Raw genomic sequence first — 19928 nt, 5'->3', positions numbered from 1 at the left:
TCCGGGGAGCGCGCGCGCCCGGATGCGGCCGGCACCTGGCCGCGGTGCCACGGTGGCGAGGGGGAAGGAAGGAGGTCACAGCGACTGTCCCTTGGGCAGGAGGGCGCGGGATGGGGCCGAGAAGGGCGCCCAGGACGCCGGTAGCTGCGCAGACAGCGGCGGTGGGCTTCCAGGGACCTGGGGACCCTGAGCGCAGGAGCGTGGCGACAGCCCGGCGCACGGGCAAATCCGATGCGCGGACCCTGGGTCCGCTTCGAGGGGACACCAGTGTCTGCGCTGCGCCTTCTGGGGATTGTGGGTCCCCATCACTTCGTAGCTCAAGATCGATGCCCCGAATTTTCCTGCGGGGCGGTAGCGGGACCCAGTAACTCCTGGGAGGCGCTGACCCCCCCTCCCCCCGCAACCTGGCTTACCGCGAGGATGGCTCTTGGGTTATTTTTGTTCCGACTGACCAAGTTAGGTGGTCTGGGTTCAGGCTGCCCTCTTTTGGCGTTTTGGGGCTACGGGACCAAAAAAAAAATCCAGGCAGTTTCATCTTGGGATCCTAAGGTCCAATCAAAACGTAGAAATTTGCCCTTTCTCCAGGTTGAGGGTCCAGTTTAAAGGATCTAGTGCTAGCCTGGGCCTAGGTCCCCAAAAAACTGTTTTTTCCAAATAGTTGCAGGGTTCCACGTGTCCAAAAGGACTCTTGAGTATGATTTGGTCAGGGGCGGAGTGCCGGATTCTTCTCTGAGCAATCCAGATTTGAATTTCTGACTTTTCGTCATTTCTTTCCTGGTAGCCTCCAGCCATGGAGATCCGCACTTGCCTGCTGGGGGTGGTGATGGTAGGAGCTGGCCTGAGGGTGGTCACTGGCTTCTGCTCCTGTTGAGGCTCAGCTTCTAGCTTTAGGATGACTAAGGTCCGACTGAATGGCTTATCTACAGTATGTACATTTCTATAATCATTACCTCTTAAAACGTAGGCCCTCACCTAAACACGGAAAGGAACTTTCTTTGAGAGAGCACCTGAAGATTGTCCAGAATCAAACTTTCAGAGGCTGGGGTTATAAACCACGTATTCCCGTTTTATTGGCACCTCTGGTGAGTTTTGTTTTGTTTTGTTCAGTTGTATAATGGTCAGGAGGTGGACTAGTAGACTAAAATACTTTCTAGATATGATGAGGAGGATTGAACAGTGGAGAGGGAAGACTCTGGGTCTTGTCTCTTCTTCTGGAAGGAACACACATTCCTACCTACTCTGGCTTTTGTTACTCACCTAGCCTCTGGGATTATGGAAGAGGACAAGCTGAGGACCACTATTGGCTGAGAAGCCTACTGACAAAGGGTGGGGCAGGGGGTGATTGTATTATTGTCCTTGTCATTTAGGCAAGAAGAGGAGTCAGAATTATGGGCTCCTTGAGGTACAGAGCCCCATGATTCCCAGAATACAGATCCAAAGCCAGAGTTGCTGAGAAGAGCAGGTCTGATGCACATGGCTGTGCTCTGAGTGGGCCACTTTGATGGGCACCATAGATGAACAGTGAGGTGGTTACCTGAGATTCTTGCTGCTAGGGGCAGTGAAGTTCAGGTAGTGCATGGTGACAGGAAGGAGAGTTTAGGACTTCCGAGTCAGATGTCTACGTGTCCAAATCCTGGCCTCCTTACTCTAGTGAGAAATTTCATAACCCCTTGGGTCTGTTTTAACTGTCTCATGGGCTGTTGTGATTGTGCCTAGAATTTGTCATCCTTGTGGGTGGAATGGGTGCTTAACCATTGTATTTAATTCTGGAAATAGTTCTTCAAATAAGAGATACTCCTCCTCTAAGCTAATAATGGCCAGGAAAGGGGTGTGTGTGTGCGTGCGTGCGTGCGTGCGTGCGTGCGTGCGTGCGTGCGTGCGTGTGTGTGTGTGTACTGCCTATGTATCCATCACAGACAGGACTATAGTCCTGTTTTCAAAGGCTTCCTCCTATCTTCCCCTTTCCTTACCTGTGTGTGTGTGTACTGCCTATGTATCCATCACAGACAGGACTATAGTCCTGTTTTTAAAGGCTTCCTATCTTCCCCTTTCCTTACCTGGTCATATCCAGATGAACCTCAACCCACATCCAATATCCATACAGTCTTGGGATCTCCTTAGTGCCATCTGGCATCAGGAACTCCTCTCCTCACTGTGCCAGAGCACTTCCACCTGGTCACATTTGATGCCGGAAGAAAGGAATGCCCAGCCCTTTGCAAACCACAGACCTGGTAGCATGTTACCTGGATGGAGTTTATTTGAAAAACTGAAAGATACTGGATCCAGAGAGGTTAATTGGTGTCCTCACATAACGTTGCTCCCTAGTGGCCAATTGGTAGGTGAATACCAAAGAAGTGTTTATTTTGATTCCTAAGTATGGAAAAGTTGCTGATCGTACTTGTCTTTTTCTTGATACCTTGAAGAGCAGGTGACAATTGTCTCTGTGTATTGAGGGAAAGGGAGGTGGATTTTGCTTTTGTCACAGGAGTTTCTTCTGGAGCATCTCCTACTTCCTCTTTCAGACTCCAGAGATGGGAGGATGAGAAGTGATCACAGAACAGTCATGTTATGTCTGTCAACCTCCCTTCCACCTCTGTCCCAACAACACACACTAGATTCTATAGAGGGCCCTCTCTGACCTCCAGGTTGGCGGCTGTCGGAATGCCAAGAGATAAAGAGTCCAGAGTCTGCTCAGTTGGGACTGCTGCCAGCCCAGGGCCTCTTGCCTACAAAGGGCAGTGGCACCACAATGGCTCCAAGCCCCAACAGCCATCTCACCTTCCAGATGTGCCTCTCGTTGGGCCCAGATGAGATGGGGAGGCAGAGCCCCCTGCCCCCTGGTCCAGATTTCTGGACCAGGCCAGGAACCTGCCATGTAAGATGAGACAGTCACAGAATCGATCTGTCAAGAGAACATGCTCAGTCTTGGGATACCAAATTCCCTATCTTGGCAACCAGAGACCTGACTGTTGTACAGCCTCCTGACCTGCAGCAGCAGGCCCTGGAGAGTTCTGGGGTTTGTGTGACAGAGTCCCTAGTGGCTCTCAGAGCACTCAATATTCATACTTAATAAAATATCCATTAAAAGTTGGGAATTAGCTGGGTGCTGGTGGCTCACACCTGTAATCCTAGCTACTCAGGAGGATGAAATCTGAGGATTGTGAGCAGCCTGGGCAGGAAAGTCCATGAGACTCTTATCTCTAATAAACCACCAGAAAATTGAAAGTTGCGCTGTGGCTCAAGTGGTAGAGCACTAGCCTTGACCTGAAGAGCTTAGGGACAGTGCACTTTCCAGAGTTCAAACCCCACAACCAAAAAAAAAAAAAAAAAAAGTGGGGAATTAAAGGGATGGAGATGTAGCTCAACAAGGTAGCTCTTGCCTGGCATGCACAGGGCCCTGAGTTTCATCTGTAGTACCAAAAAAAAAAAAACAACAAAAAAAACCCAACAACAACAACCATGCTTTAAGTAATCTGTTTTCTCTTAAAATTATATCTTTGTTTTATTCACGGAGACTTTTTTTTAAGGTGGTATTGGGGATCAAACTCAGAGCCTAGAGCATGCATGCTGGGTAATCAAGGACTGTGCCACCAAGCTACATCCTGGTCCCTTCTCTGAGATTTGTGGTTTAGGGTCAAGGCCTTTTCTTTGTAGCTTTAGGTCCGATAAGTAGACTTGAGATTGTACCAAAAAATCACGCTTAGGAATAGCCCCTGTAATTCTATTGCTTCCCTTCTTCCTCCTTCCCTTTGTTTAGTCTGGATCTGCCGATCTTTCCATATGGATTCATGGAATGTTTTTGCTGTTCTCTGTTATGGCTGCTTAGTGTTCCACACCATGGAGTACTCTGTTTCTTAAAATGTATTTCCCTCAAGTTAGGTTTTTCCATTATGTACCAGATTTCAATGAATAACATTGTGCAAGTGGTGTTTCCTACGTGTATGATTCTGGAATTCTATGAAATGGGATTGCTGGGTAAAAGTTTAGCTGTATCTGTTTAACTAGTTTTTCTTTTTTTGTTTTTTGTACCAGTCCTGGGCCTTGAACTCAGGGCCTGGACTCTGTCCCTGGGCTATTTTTGCTTAAAACTAATGTTTTACCACTTGAGACACAGCTCTACTTGAGATTAGTAGTTTATTGGAGATAAGAGTCTCATAGACTTTCCTTCCCAGACTGGCTTTGAACTACAATCCTCAAATCTTAGCTTCCAGAATAGCTAGGATTACACTGGTGCCTTTTAGCTTTTTATTTAAAAAAATATTAGAGCTTAAAACAGTTGAACCATATTTACAATCCCACTTTTATGCACACACCTTATTTAATTGCTGCCCCCTTTCTTTGAGACAGGATCTGTTGCTGTGCTGGATTCCTGTGGCTCACGCCTGTATTCCTAGCTACTCAGGATGCTAAGATCTGAGAATCATGGTTTGAAGCCAGCCGGAGCAGGAAAATCTGTGAGACTTTTATCTCCAATTAACCCCCAGAAAACCAGAAGTGGTGCTGTGGCTCAAAGTGGTAGGGCGCTAGCTTTGAGCGATAAAGCTCAGAGACAATGTTGTCATGCCCCACAACCAACCAAAAAAAACACACACACACAAAAGAAAAAAAGATCTCTTGCTATATATAGCCTTCTATTCAAGATTCTCCTGCTTCTGTCTCCTGAATGCCGGGATTTCAGGCAATGGCTACCACACTATGTTCTAGTTGTAGTTAATTTTTTTGTTCTGATACTGGAGCTTGAACTCAGGTTGTTGATGCTCTTCTTTCTTCAAGTGTTCTATTGCTTGAGCCACATCTCAATTCTGGCATTTTGTTGGTTAATTGGAGATGGAGGCTCACAGATATTTCTGCTTGGGCTGGTTTCAAATCTTGATCCTTAGACCTTAACCTCTATTAAATAACTAGGAATGGGCTGGGAATGTGGCTTAGTAATAGAGTGCTTAGTAGTAGAGTAGTAGTAGAATGCATGAAGCCCTGGTTCGATTCCTCAGTACCACATACACAGAAATAGCTGGAAGTGCTACAGTAGCTCAAATGGTAGAGTGCTAGCCTTGAGCAAAAGAAGCTCAGAGGCAGTGCTCAGGCCCTGAGTTCAAGCCCCAGAACTGGCAAAAATAAATAAATAGCTAGGATTACTGTATAGGTGTGACCCACTGGCACCCAGCCTTTTATTTTAAATTGAGGTGTTCTAAAGAGTTGCAAGAGTAGATTCTTTATGCTGTAGTACAGTTATCAAGAGCAGGAAATCAACGTTGGCATGGTGTATTATAAGTTGTAGACCTTTAAAAAAAATGTAACAAATATCATTCCTGATGTTTTTTTTCTGGTCTAGGATCTGACCTGCCACCCTTTAATTCATTTAGTTGAGATTTTTTTCTTTATATCTCCTCTACTCTGTAGCACACAGGTCTTTGCTCTTATTAGAATGTGGTCATGGATTCTAAGCAAAAACATAAGCATAATGTTACATCCTTTTCAGAGGATCATAAAGAGGTAGTCATGTCCGGCATTTAGGTGAGCGTGTCTTCTGAGGTTTAAACCGGGTCCTTGTGCTGAGCTACACTCTCAACCATTTCCGTCTTTCTGCTGTTGATGTTTACCTGACCACTTGGTGTCTACTGCATCTTCTCACTGGAAAAGTTATTATCTTCCTCCCTCTGTAGATTGCAATCCTATTTCTCCTTGTACTTTTCCCCTCTAATTTTAGCATCCATCTGTGGATCTTAGTTGCAACAACAATTTCTGAGTTGTTTGCCTAATGAGTCTCAATTTCCCTCTTTCCTCTTAGGTTTATTATTTCTGTTGTCAGGAAGAGCTGGCCTTTCTTTCTCATTTATATCAGGTTTTGTTCTGTGGAATACAACTCTATGATCATTATTTATCACTCAAATTGTTCCAGCTTTAACCTTCTTTGGGGTACCTGGAATGGAACCCAGGGCTTCACATATACTGAACCCAGCTTCGGCCATTTTAAGATTTCCTTAGTTCTGGCCTGTGTTCTTTGACAAGCACTATGTTCTCGATATTTTATTTTATTTTTTTTGTGTTATAGTACATTAAGATATTCCTGTGAGCTTTTCTTGTCATTTCTCTGCTCTAACTCTAGAATCAACCACTTCCCAGGGAGCCAGATGGTATAGAGAAACAAAACTGATTGCTGCTAAAGTGCTGTTCACTACTGGGGTTATCTTCGCTGCTGGACCTCTTAGCACATGGAGGCTGTGAAATATGGACACTAACCCATGCATAAATATATCTACATATCACGATTTCTGTATTTGTATTTGAAAACATAAGTTTGTGCTGATACCACTTACTCCAATCTAATACCAAGGTTTTATTCCTTTCCAACAGAGAAAAACCCCTCTCAATGATCAACCATCTTCTCCTTCCCTCCCTCCCTCTGCTTCTCTTCCTCCTCCTTTTTCTCCCTCTCTCCTCCCAGGGCCTAAATTCCAGGCCTTTGCTTAGCTAGCACTCTACTACTTGAGTCTTTATAGTCCTTTTGCTTTAGTCTATTTCTTCAGATAGCAGACCTGTGTTTCTGCCTGGGGCTGACTATGGACCACAGTCTTCTACTCAGTATCTCACATAGATGTAATTCCAGGCATGCGTCACCATACCTGGTCCATTGAATCATTGTCTTAATGTTGGGTTGTAGTTCATTTCCTAATTGTGTTATCTGATGTTACCATGACACCAATCTACAGTGTGGATTTATTTGACTCCTCAGCTATGGGATGACAGAATCCAGAGTGGAGGTGAGCATCCCTCACAAATATGGGATTCTGCACGTAGAGCTACACCGGGATGGACTGAACACTCCATCTGTCTATTCTATATGTCCCTCAAGTCTGCCCCTCAGTACACATGCTTGTTCTCTCTTCATTGTTTTACTTTCCTCATCTGTCCTAGGCAATCTTCCTATGCATTTCCTAGTTTTAGAGCTCTTTGACCCATTGAACATACTGTACTGTGATGTTAGAAGTCAAAGTCTGCCTGGCCCAACACCTAGTCAGAAACACCTATTATGCATTTCTACAATACCATCTGCTGTTGCTGGGCTTGCACTTAACATTATGGGTAGGATGGGTCAATGAGAAGGCAGCTAGAATGGGAAGACATGCAGATTTGGCCTCTTTGTGGTACCAGGATGGAGCCCCAAGGCTGATGTGTTCTAGGTAAGCACTTTACTTCCAAGTGTTACGTCTCCAACCCTGTGACAAGGCAGGCTCTGCCACCTGTGACCAGAACTGCTGCAGCAAGTAAAAGTCTCTCTATCAGAGCAGGCAAGCAGATTAGTACAATGCCTGCAAAGTGTTAGCTGGCATTCTCACCTGGAAGAGTGGTACCACCAAGCTCACCTGGCTGAAGGACTGAGGTTCCTCCCCCACCCCCACACTGTTCCCCTGTTGGGTGACAATCTGGAGCCTCTCTCAGTTCCTCTAGGTCCCTAGTGGTTCCTTTGCTATTTTAATGTCAACAGAGAACTGCAGAATCCCTTTTGTGTAACAAAATCCCAGGCTTGGAGTCCCTTGTTTACAGTTCCTGCCCACACACAATGACAGGGTTATTGGTGATCATCTTAGAGTTCTAACCATAGATCAAATGATCAAGCTTGACTTTGGGCACCACTGGTGTTTGCCTAGGATGTTCCCTAACAGGCCACAGGAAGGCTCTTTCACAGTGCTGGAGACCAGAAGTGTGAAACCCTGGTGTGGGTAGGACTCTGTTCCAATAGGCCACAGGGGAAATCCTTCCTTGTCCTTTCCAGCTTCCAGTGGCTCTTGGCATTTCTTGTGACAACATCACAATGCCTGCTTCTGTCTTCACGTGGCCTTCCCTTCTGTGTGTCTGTGTCCACATCCTCCTAACCTCCGTGGCGCAGGGACTGAGAGCATTGCTCAAGTTGTTGGTAGAATTCTTCCTAGCACGTACAAGGTCCTAGATTCAATTCCCAGTACTGGGGAGCAGGGAAGTAAAAAAAAAAAAAAAAGACATGAGTCATTGGATTTAGAGCACATCCAATGACTTCTTCAAATTTTACATAATTTCATCATCAAATTCTTGAAACTTAACAAAATTTCTTCATCAAATTCCTCTTTCCCAATCAGCTCACATCCTGAGATTTTGGATAGGTGACTTGGAGAGTCTTATTGAAACTCCTAGACTCAGAATAGTGGAAAGATGGAGCTACAAAACAAAAACAAGATTAAATTATTTTTCTTTTTTGAGATATGTTTTTGCTACTATAGCCCAGGCTGACTTGGAAGTCAGTGATTCAGTGAGCCTCTCAAGTGCAGGGATTACAGACATGCACCACCACACCCAGCAAAAAAAGGAAATTCCCTCCAGACCTAAGACAGAAATCAGGGCTAGCTGTTATAGGGGTTAGGGCCCCAGGCTCTCTGTGTCCACAGTGTTGGCTCAGATCTGAAAACTCGGGGGGGGGGGTCCTCCCCATTCTGGATCCAGTTGCTTTGTAGTACAGCCTGTACTAAGAGGTCCTGTTGAGCGTGACAGTGGCCTGTAACATATGCACGGCTGAGAATGTGAGCAGGTATCCCACTAACAGAGGAAAAAGGGAGTTCAAAGAGTTCAAGTAAGCCTCTGTAGCTAGCTAGAGGGTATGCCAGCATCTAGCCCATGTGAAAAGTCAGGCTAGCACAAGGTTGATGAATCAGAAGTAGATAGAGAGACACTGGGCCTCACACAGGAAGCCCTGGTCCAGGACTGAGGTAACCTCCACTCCCATGCTGCTAGGTGAGAGAACCCTGTACCGACCTGTCACAGATTTCTTCCCACGTCACTCTTCTTGCACAAAACAAGTTCTGTATGTCACATACTTTTTTTTTTTTTTGTCTGTCGTGGGGCTTGAACTCTGGGCTTGGGTGCTGTCCCTCAGCTCTTCAGCTCAAGGCGAGCACTCTACCGCTTGAACCACAGCCCCACTTCCTGTTTTCTGGTGGTTTATTGGAGATAAGAGTCTCACGGACTTTCCTGCACAGGCTGGCTTTGAACCGAGATCCTCTGATCTCAGCCTCCTGAGTAGCTAGATTACAGGCGTGAGCCCCCTGGTGCCTGGCCAGATACTTTTTATTTATTAGTTTTCTTAGCTACTCTAAGGAAGATGTGGCTCACTTCTGTAATCTTAGCTACTCAGGAGGCTGAGATCTGAGGATAGCATTTCAAAGCCAGCCTGGGCAGGGAAGTCTGTGAGACTCTTATCTCCAGTTAACCATCAAATAGCCTGATGTATAGCTGTGGAGTGATAGAGTCCTAGCCTTGAGCACAAAACTTAGGACAATAGCCAGGCCCTGCTTTCAAGTCCTAACACTGGTACCACTCCCCACCCCCTCCAAAAAAAAAAAAAAAAGGAAGATACATTACATTGAGTTTTGACTTGATCCAAATCTTTGAAGTTGGTGAATCCAGGTTCTAGGTTTAAACTGAAGTCTGACTGACGTAGAATCCCCTTTTGATCTCTGTATATTTTGTTATAGGGATTGCCTTTATTTTAACAATTCCCCTCTATGGTATAGTTATATTGCTTTCTTTTGCAATATCGCCCAGCCTGGCCTAGAACTCATGATTCTCCTGTCTCCGTTTTCTAAGTGCTGATAGTACAGGTAGGAGCCACCATGCCCAGTTTGTTTTTCACTATTGAAGCTAGTGCAAAAATGCCGGGTCTAGGAGGGTGGGAGGTTTTACCTGTTTGTTCATCGTTATGTTACCCATGCCCAAGGGTATTGGTACTCTGTTAATGCTAGTTGTTGAGGCTGGGTGTGATGGTACATACCTATAATGACAACTATTTAGGAGGCTGAGATCCAGAGCATTGGAGGTTGAGGCTCAAACAAAAAAGTTTCTTGAGCCTCCATCTTCGAAATAACCAGCAAAAAAGCAGAACTTGGAGGCATGGCTCAAGTGCTGAGCAAGCAAGCAGAGCAATCACCAAGCTCTGAGTTCAAACACTAGTACTGCATCCTCCCCGCAAAAGATACTTTTCATCCAGTGAATTTCTGAAATGGTTTGAGGACTTGACCAAATGATTTGAAATGTGTTTCTGAAAGAATATATGTAGAAAAATAGCCATGAACAACTTTAAAAAGAAGCTTGTGACCTACTTCACTAAAGGAAGAAAAATGTGTCATTGACCTAGGATGGATAAATGGAACAATCAGGAGTACAAAGTCCGGCTGGGCACCAGTAGCTCACAGCTGTAATCTTAGCTTCGCCAGAGACTGAGACTTATTTCTAATTAACCACCAGAAAACTGGAAGTAGTACTGTGGCTCAAAGTAGTAAAGCACTAGTCTTGAGCAGAAAAGCTCAGGGAAAGCACCAAGGTCTTGAGTTCAAGCCCTATGTCAAAAAAAAAAAAAGTACAAAGCCCCAAAACAGACCTCAGTATGTGTTGTAGTAATTAGCAAATAGTATTATTTTCTGAATTGTTATTGTATATCTTTGGGGTTTTTTTTTTGTTGTTGTTTTTGGGTCCGGTTGTGGGGCCTGAACTCTGGGTCTAGGCACTGTCCCTCAGCTCTTCAGCTCAAGGCTAGCGCTCTACCACTTGAGCCACAGCGCCACTTCCGGCTTTTTTCTTTTTGCTTATGTGGTACTGAGGAATGGAACCCAGGGCCTCATGCATGCAAGGCAAGTGCTCTACCACTGAGCCACCTTCCCAGTCCCTATCTTTGTTTTTGAAATGAAGTCTCACTAGGTAGCCCAAACTGGCCTTGAACTTGTGATCTTTCTGCCTCAGCTTCCTAAGTAGCTGGGATTATAAGTGTGTACTACCAGGCTCCACTTTGTAGTATGTCTTTGAATCAGTTCTTTCATTCTTCATGTGTGAATTTTCTTTTTTCATTTTTTGGGTGACAAGGTCTATTGTATGTATAGGTCAGGCTGGCCTTGAATTCACTCTGTTTCTCCTACTGGCCATGAACTTACATCCTCCTGCTTTCCCTTCCCATGTTCTAGGAATATAGGCACACACTATCATACCAGCTTCTTCCCTTCTCAGCCTCAGTATCTTCATCTGTAAAGTGGGGTGATACCACATTTCCTTGATTATTTTTTTTTTATGTTTTGCTGATACCTGGGCTTGAACTCAAGGATCTCTCTTGGCTTTTTCTGCTCAATGTTGGCATTCTATCACGTGAGCCATGCTTCCATTTCTGGCTTTTTGTTCGCTAATTGGAGATAAGAGTCATATTTGTCTGCCTTGGTTGGCTCAGAACCTCAATCCTCAAATGTCAGCCTCCTGAGTCGCTAGAATTATATATGTGTCATGAGCATCCCGCTGGTTGTTTGTAAATTATTATTTTTTTTAAAAAGTCACCTGACAAAATTTAGCTTAAAAAAGGAAAAAACCACCAAAATTGGCCTGGCACCAGTAGTTCATACCTATAATCTCAGCTACTTGCAAGGCAGGAATCTGCAAGATTCTGGTACTTGAGCAGAAAAGTCCTGAGTTCAGGGCTGGGAAGGTGATTTAGTGGTAGAGTGCTTGCCTAGCATACATGAAGCTCTGGGTTTGATTTCTCAGTACCACAGAAAAAGCCAGAAGTGGCACTGTGGCTTATGGTAGAGTGCTAGCCTTGAGCGTAAAGAGGCTCAGGGACAGTGCCCTGGCCCTGAGCTCAAGCCCCAGGACTGGCACACACACACAAAAAAGTCCTGAGTTCAAACACTAGTACTGCAAGATAAATAATAAAACTGACACGCGATAACATATTTAGGGGGGCCGTATAAGGTATAATATGGCAATACATATCAACAAAATCTATTAACCAGGCCAGGGAAATTGGCATATTGATCACCTCAAACTGTTACTATTGTATTTTTCAAAATAGGGAAGTGTGTTGTTGATGGGTATACTTAATACAGTCTTTTTTCCCCCTATTTTGAAAATCTGTCACCAATACATCTTTTTTTTTTGTTGGTCATGGGGCTTGAACTCTAGGCCTGGGCGCTGTCCCTCAGCTCTTCAGCTCAAGGCGAGCGCTCTACCACTTGAGCTACAGTACCATTTCCGGTTTTCTGGTGGTTTATTGGAGATAGGAGTCTCATGGTCTCTCCTGCCCTGGCTGGCTTTGAACCGCGATCCTCAGATCTCAGCCTCCTGAGTAGCTAGGATTACAGGCGTGAGCCACCAGCGCCTGGCTAGCAATACATCTTGTACTTAGGGACACGCTGTAAAATGCTGGGAAGATTAAATGAAATAATGCAAACTGCTCAGCATGGTACATACCTGGCAACAGCAATAAATCCTAGCGGTTCTTGTTGCCATTACTATAAAACTAAAGAGGAAGGAGTGGTGTGCATACAAGTGTGTGGTATAGCTGGGAATGACTGTCTAAACAGTGCTGGTGTTTTAAGTCTCCGGAGATGAGCAGTCTGGAGGCCAGTATGCCCGATTGGTGCCTGAAGAGACCCAGGCTCTTCTCACTTGTCTTTCTGCTCTGCCATCTTCCATATATGTCCTTGGTGCTTGTCACCCTCTAGCTTATTCTCGCAGTCAGGAAGGAGAAGGGGAAAATGCATATGGACCACACGTGGAGCAGCACTATGTGGCTCCAGTACACAGGACGTGACTGGCTTTACTTCTAGTTTTTACCACTCAGAAACAGCTTCTAGGTTTTCAAAAGAGGTCAGTTACTTACTAAACAATACTAGGATAACTGGCTGACCAGAAAAAAAATAAAATGAGATCCTCTTTCTAAGTTCTACATATGTGGCAGTACTGGGGCTTGAACTCAGGACCTCACATTCTTGTTTGGCTTTTTTCACTCAAGCCTGGTGTTCTACCATTCAAATCCAGCTTTTTGCTGGTTAATTGAAGATAAGAGTCTCATAGAGGTTTTTCCCAGGCTGGCTTTGAACCACAATTGTCCCATGTCAGCCTCTTGAGTAGCTAGGATTACAAGAGTAAGCCACTAGGGCCTGGGTGAAACTTAAGTTTTTAAAGTGCAAGGAAATGCAGGCAATCTTATTTCAGGGTGACAAAGGCTTTTCCCAGCATGCTATTAGAATCAGAGCCTTAAAGGAAAATGGTGACTTTTTTTTTTTTAAATCTCACCTCTGTTTAAAAATTGTGTCACTTATACCAGTTAGTAAAAATTAAAGGCAAAACAACTAATTAAGAAGTTTTTCCAGGCACATACCTGTCATCCTAGCTACTCAGGAGGCTGAGATCTGAGGATAGCGGTTTGAAGCCAGTCTGGGCAGGAAAGTCTATGAGATTCTTATCGCCAATTAACTATTTAGAAAAAAAGCTGGAAGTGGCACAGTGGCTCAAGTGGTAGAATGCTAGTCTCGAGCCAAAGAAGCCTAGGGAAAGAGCCCATGCCCTGAGTTTCAAGTCCAGGAGCAGCACACACACACACACACAAAAGATTATTTAAACATACAGCAGAAGGTTAATATTTTCATTGTCCAGTAAACTCTTAAACCAGTAAAAGATGATGAATGTAACTGAGCAAACTGAGCAAGCATGAACAAAGCAGAGCCATAGCAAATTTGTAAAACAAAAATATTAATGTTTATAAAGTTAAAAATGTGTTCAGCCAAACTGGGAGTGAAAGAAGTACAAATTACCAGAACTATAAAGTCATTTTTTTTTAGTGTCACATTGGCAGAGTTGGAATATTCTAACTAATCTTTAGCATCGATGAGAATTCAGTGAAATAGATACTCAAAGGGAATAGGAGTATGGAATTGAGTAAATGTTCAAAATCTGAGATCTGAAATGTTCCAAAACCCAAAGCTTTTTGAATGCCAATGTAAAACAAATGGAAGACTACACACTGAAACCTTTTCACAAAATCCTTAAAAAAAAAAAAAGTAGCTGGGTGCTGATGGCTCACACCTATAATCCTAGCTACTCAGGAGGCTGAGATCTGAGGATCAAGGTTCAAAGCCACCCCAGGCAAGAAAGTCCATGAGACTCTTATCTCCAATAAACCACTAGAACACTAGAAATTGCTAGCCTTGATCTGAAGAGATCAGGGACAGTGCCCAGACCCAGAGTTTGAGCCCCAAGATCAAGCAAAAAAAAAAGTTATCTACAACTGTGAGACTCTAATCTCCAATTAATTAACTACCAAAAAGCATGTAGAGCTATGGCTCAAATGGTAGAGCACTACTAGCCTTGAGTCAAAAAGCTCAGGGACAGTGCTTGGGTCCTGAGTTCAGGCCTCAGGACCAACACACACACACACAAATCTTAAACTACCTGCAGACTATGTTACAAGGTGTGTATGAAACAAATAAATTTCTAAAACCCAAGAAAGTCCATGCAACTGTTCCCAAATCTGATTTTTTTTAACCTGAGCAGCTTCTGATAGCAGTCATTTTGGGTAAGAGACGTTCAACCCTCAGTCAGCCCTTAAATATTGGTGAACTGCAGTCCCTGCCAATTCATCCCTGGATCTTAATTTGAGAAGATCCTCTCTGTTCTTTGGGGGCCCTTTCCTGTGCCTGTTCCATGTGGGCCACAGAGGCCAACAGCTTTCCTGAGTGCTCCTCCTCCTCCAGGAAGGCAGCAGCTCTTACCAGCTGGGGATCTTTCACTTCTTTTACTGCAAGTCCAAACGGGTCTGTCAGTCATGAAGGCCCTGCACTTTGTCTGTCCTTTCCTGGAAGCCAGAGGGCTCCCCTGCCAGTCCCCAGGGATGCTTGTTTTCTTAGAGCACAGAGTACAGGGCTTGGAACCAATGGCAGCATGCTGGCCTGCGGGAAGGCTGGCTCTGCTCCCAGGTGATGTGTCCTGTGCGCTGCCCTCCCCAGCCCAAGCATCATTCTCCACTTCTCATCCCCTCTCCCCTCCAGAGTCGGGTACTTCCCATGTGACAGGCTGGGCAGGTTGTCAGGATACTAGGTCCCTGGGTAGTTTCCAGGGCAGTAAGCCATGTGATTCCCATCTCCTTTCCCAGAAAGGTGCAAAAAGTACAGAGGCATCCACTCCCCCAGACCCGGGCAGCTGACCAAAGTTCCCTGTGGGACAGCCTGTCCAGCCCTGAGAACAGATATCCCGTGTTGTCCTTGCCCGTCCCTCTTTGGCTGCCCTGCTAACTGCCAGCCGACCCATGTGGCAGAGTCCTTGGCCATGGGTGGCTGTGGTGACTGGATGTGAGCTCTGGGGACCAGCGCAGCTGTGACCTTGCTTACTTTCACTCACACACCCTCTTCCTGGCAGCCACTGCCAAGCCCCCTCCCCCAGCCTTTCTCTGCTGTTGGCAAGTCCTGGGGGTTGTGTGCGTAATGGGAGGAAACTCAGAGTTTCCATGAGTAGCTGAGAAATTCTAGAGACAGCCAGTACTCATGGGTTTCCCTTTTTCTTCCCTTGCTGTACAGAAAGGTAAAATGTTCCTTTTTGCTGGGATTATCAGATGATGTCCATCCTGGGTACCTTTGCTGTCTACCTGGGCCTCCCTCTCTCCTCTACCTTCTTTTGGATCCTGCACCCCACCATAGGCTACCTAACTTGTCATCTGGGATCTTCAGCTCCCTGAAGTGGCCCTTCATGAGAGGGGCTTCCTCCACCCCCCACCCCCCAGGCTGATGTGGTTTATTGAATCCCAGACACCGAAGAGAAGCCCAGCTGTGTGGTGCCCATAAATGGGCAGAGGGAACCCAGTCTTGGGTGTTCACTGGAGACTGACAATGTGCCAGGCTCCAGGAATCAAATAGGAGCCCAGTTTCTGCCCTTATGGGGTTTTACTATCTATCTAGTAAGAGGAGACAGCTAATATATATCATGAGAGAGGAAGAATTTTGGAAAATGATTTGTGCTTAGAGGAAATGAAGTAGGATGCTAGAGTTCTGAACGACTAGGAGAAAGGTTTTTGTTTTTGTTTGTTTTTGTTTTGGTACAAAGTGACCTTCAACACCAGAGGAGACCTTTGAACCAAGCCTGTTACAAAGATATTGACCAGAGCCTTCTAGGCCCAGGTTACAGGAAGTGCAAAGACTCTGAGATCAGAAGAGCTTGGTGGGTTAAAGAGACAGAAAGAAGGCTTGGGTGCTGAACCAGTCAGAAGGGTCTACCACAGAGCTAGTTGGGTAGGCAAGGGTCTGGAATGAGAGGTTAGAGTTCCATCTACTTTAACTGGAAAGTCAAACTATAATCCAATCCATACTTTCCTTTGTTTTGTTTAATTTGATTGTAACTGAGCTCTGAACTCATTATCTTGTGCTTACTGAACAGGTTGTCTACTGCTTTAGCTACCACCTGAGCCCTTTTTGCCTTAGTATTTTTCAAATAGGGTCTCATGGTTTTGACCAGGCTATCTTGACCCTGATCCTATTTATATATGCCTCTTAACTCGTGTGGATGACAGGTACATACATAGACTCTCTGGCCCAGCTCTATTGTTTGAGATGTGTCTTGTTTCACTTTTTGCCAGGGTTAGCCTCCATCTTCCATCCTGCCAATCTCTGCATTCTGAGTAGTTAGACTTACAGGTTTGAGTTACCAAACCCAGCCAGATTTATATGTTAGGAGAATGAGTCATTAAGGTTGTAGCTAGAAGATTTGAGTATATGATGTCTATTTGTTGGGGATTAATAGTAGAGGGGTAACTGGAAGGCCAGTTAGGAAATTCTATTTTAACTGATATTTCAACATTTTACCACTCAGATTTCTTGTGCTCTGTTGGTTTTAGTAGGAAAGCTTGGATGGGTTTTCCCCATCTTCAGATTGAGACAGTCCTTCCAGCTTTTCCTGGAGAAGGTCTTCAAGAAAAAAGTGTTGAAAAGGCAGTTGTTATTAAAATCTCTGAATGTGGGGCTGGGAAGGTGGCTCAGTGGTAGAGCGCTTGCCTTGTATGCATGAGGCCCTGGGTTTGATTCCTCAGCACCACATAAGCAAAAAGAAAAAAGCCAGAAGTGGCGCTGTGGCTCAAGTGGTAGAGTGTTAGCCTTGAGCTGAAGAGCTGAAGGACAGCGCCCAGGCCCAGAGTTCAGGCCCCACGACTGGACCCAAAAATAAATAAATAAATGAAATCTCTGAATGTGTGCTTGGTTGCACACATTCAGATTCACATATTCAAGTTCCTTCTTGAGAATCACCTGCACTTTGCCCAGCCAGTATACTCTTGTTCAGGGGCTTTTGGGTTGTCTACAGGTTTTTGGTGAATAGTATATTTATAACAAAGCTTAGGTCCATCCTTTCTTCTTCCCTGGGGTTGAAAGTCATCCAAACCTGAGCTTGTCTCCAAGATACAAACCACAATCAAGAACCCTTTCTGTGTGACAATCCGATTGCCTCTTGGGGTTAGTGTTGGCTGGAAAGGGTAAGCCTTTAAGTCCTGTTAGAATGTTGATCCCTTTTTAATAGGAAAGCAGTGTAGGAGGGGGAGGAGAGGGCACATAGAAATAAGGTATAAGCAGCCATATTTATGAAGATGATACTTCTTTTGTATGATCTTTTCTGAAAACAACCATCATAACCTGAAAAATTGAAACTTGGACCATGTGGCCCTGATCTACGGCTTTAGTGTGATAACAACTAGAAATCTGGTTGCCTTTGCCCTGGAATCCATTGGGGTTCTCAGCTGCTCCCCAGAGCTCTGGCCAGGGCAGAGATGGGCCAATCAGGAGGGAAGAGGGATAGGGACCTCCTGTTGTCAACTTTGTACCTTACCTGGGAAAGCTTTGAGAAGACACCAAGCCTGTGTTTCACCCTTGACCTTGTGACCATGCATAATGCTACCCAGAGTGAGGTTATGCCTTTTTAAATAAGTATTTTGGATTTGCATACCCACACAATGAGTACTTAGGAAGTTCCTGCCAATTTCATCAGATTGTTAAGCCCAACAGTTATAAGCCTCTAAGGGTGGGTGTGGTGATGCATTTTTATAATCCCAAATACTTGGGAGGCAGGTAGAGGTAGAGGTAGGAGGATCACAGTCTAAAATCAGCTCTGGTGAGAGTGAGAAACCCTATCTGAAAAATAAACTAAATCCAAATGGGCTGAGGGTGAGGTTCAAGAAGCCCAGAATTTAATGTCCCTTCCATGGGGGAGGGGGAGGTAGGAACTAAAAAAAAAGAAACTTAAACCTGTTCCAAGTTTCTAAGACTGCTTGACATTGAAACCGAGGAGGATGGGGAGGCTGGTTCCAGGGAAGTCTGTCCTGGAATAGAATAGAATAGAGTAGAAATTGTTGGGGGCATGGCTCAAGTCATAGAGTTGTTGGAGGACAATCAAGCTGAGCTGAGTTCAGCAAAAGGAAAGAAAGAGAAACCACTTTTCCTATCCAGCCACACCCAGGCTAGGGGAGCAGCTGGAGCAGGTGCAGCCTTCTGACACTCCCCAGTGGGGAAGTGAAGATTGGAAAATGCAGGTGTGACGGGAGAGGCGGGGCATTCTGGAGGGAGCACGGGGCCCAGAACCAAGTAATGCCTGATGAGAAGGCGAGAACGCAGATGTCTGCCCAGTGCACAGCAGGCCTTTATCTGATCAAACTGATGTGTGATAAAAGCTGGACCAGTACAGGAAAGCAAGGCACAGGTAGCTGGAAGGAGTGGTCTCTTTCTGGGTGTGTGGTATCTTAGGGAGCCGGATGCTTTGCTCCATGACGAGCCCCACAATGTAGTGAGCAGAGGATGTGGAAGGCCTTGCCTCAGTAATTGGATGATAGCTTTCTGTGGCCTTGGTCAGAGAATGTGCTGGGGGGGAGGGGAGGGACAGACAGTGGGAGAGGAGCTGGAGAAATTATGATTCATGATTGTGATTATCATTTCTTCTGTTGCCACCTTTCTAAGCCACTTTAGAAATTGGCCCTTTTCTTTTTTCTTTCTCATGGGAACAGGGCTCACTTATCAGGCTGTGGATAAGAATTGTGATCACTAAGAAGGTGAAAGCACAGGGTGCCAGGTCACAGGCCGGTGGGCAGTATCCATGTAGGAATGTTGGTGCCGGGCAGGAAGGGAGCCTGGCATTCCTTCTTGCCCCATTTTGTTAAAGTGCAGGAAGTGGAGGGAAGGCTCGGATCCAAGGCCTCCTCCAAGATCACCAGAGCGCTCATCTAAAAGCACATAACCGGGCCAGTTTCACACTTAGTGGGTGATGGTGCTGCCCTTGCTCCAGAGCTATTTCTCTTGAGAAATGTGCAGCCTTGCCGTGCATACATGCAAACACGTGTATACACACAGAGCGGGGCATTTCAGCATCTTAGCTGTGAAGACTGGCCAGGTCAGGTCATAGTCTTTGAGAAATGGGACTTGAGCAGGCCTGCAGGAGGGCCGGAGGGGCAGGATGGAGGCAGTCTTGGCAGGTGGAGCAATGCAGGCAGAGGCCTTGAGGGCAAATTTTGCCAAGTGTTGCTGCCAGAGAACTGGAGCTAACATTTTTGAGTGGTTTCTACAGTAGGGTACTTGGGCCAACTTGTTAATAGTGCTGGGGTCAGGTGGTCTTTTCTGACTCTGCTTGTATCCTCTGAGGCCTGAAGCCCTCTTGGGGAAGGGCAAGTGTGCCAGGCTAGGATTGCTGTTAAGCCTGAAACGAAGATTTGATCTTTGGATTCAACTGGACAGCACCCAGGCCCAAAGTTTGAGCCCCATGACTGACCAAAATAAATAAATAAATAAAATAAAAATCAAGGACTGGAATGTAGCTCAGTGATGGAACACTTGCCTAGCATGCTTAAGGCTCGGCATCTCATCATCAACAGCTCACCCCTCAAAACCCCACAGTGAGCGTGTAAGATGCTGCCTGCCCAACACCATGAAGGTTCTTCACCTTCATGTGACCTGCAGAGCAGCCCTGACTGGTTTCTTTTGGAGGTGGTAGGATTTGATCTCAGAACCTCATGCTTAGGAGACAAGCATTCTCGACTTCTTTTTCCGCACAGTGCTATATCCTTTGAGTCATGCCTCCCGCCATTTTTTGCACTGGATATTTTGTAGGTAGGGTCTCAGTTC

At 45.4% G+C, this 19928-nt stretch overlaps 1 protein-coding gene across 3 annotated transcripts in view; it reads left to right on the top strand.

Moving 5' to 3' along the window:
* Positions 1 to 968: 968 nt before the first annotated feature.
* Positions 969 to 19928, top strand: part of Slc39a14 (solute carrier family 39 (zinc transporter), member 14) — a 50206-nt gene continuing 31246 nt past the window's right edge. For all 3 annotated transcript variants that reach the window (XM_013034459.1, XM_013034460.1, XM_013034457.1), the window contains exon 1: positions 969 to 1082. The gene's annotated coding sequence lies outside the window, so the exon portion shown is untranslated. The remainder of the gene's footprint in view (positions 1083 to 19928) is intronic.

This window comes from Dipodomys ordii, unplaced genomic scaffold (genome assembly GCF_000151885.1).
Source record: "Dipodomys ordii isolate 6190 unplaced genomic scaffold, Dord_2.0 Scaffold189, whole genome shotgun sequence".
In the NCBI taxonomy this organism is placed as follows: Eukaryota; Metazoa; Chordata; class Mammalia; order Rodentia; family Heteromyidae; genus Dipodomys; species Dipodomys ordii.
This window is presented reverse-complemented; position numbering and strand designations above follow the sequence as displayed.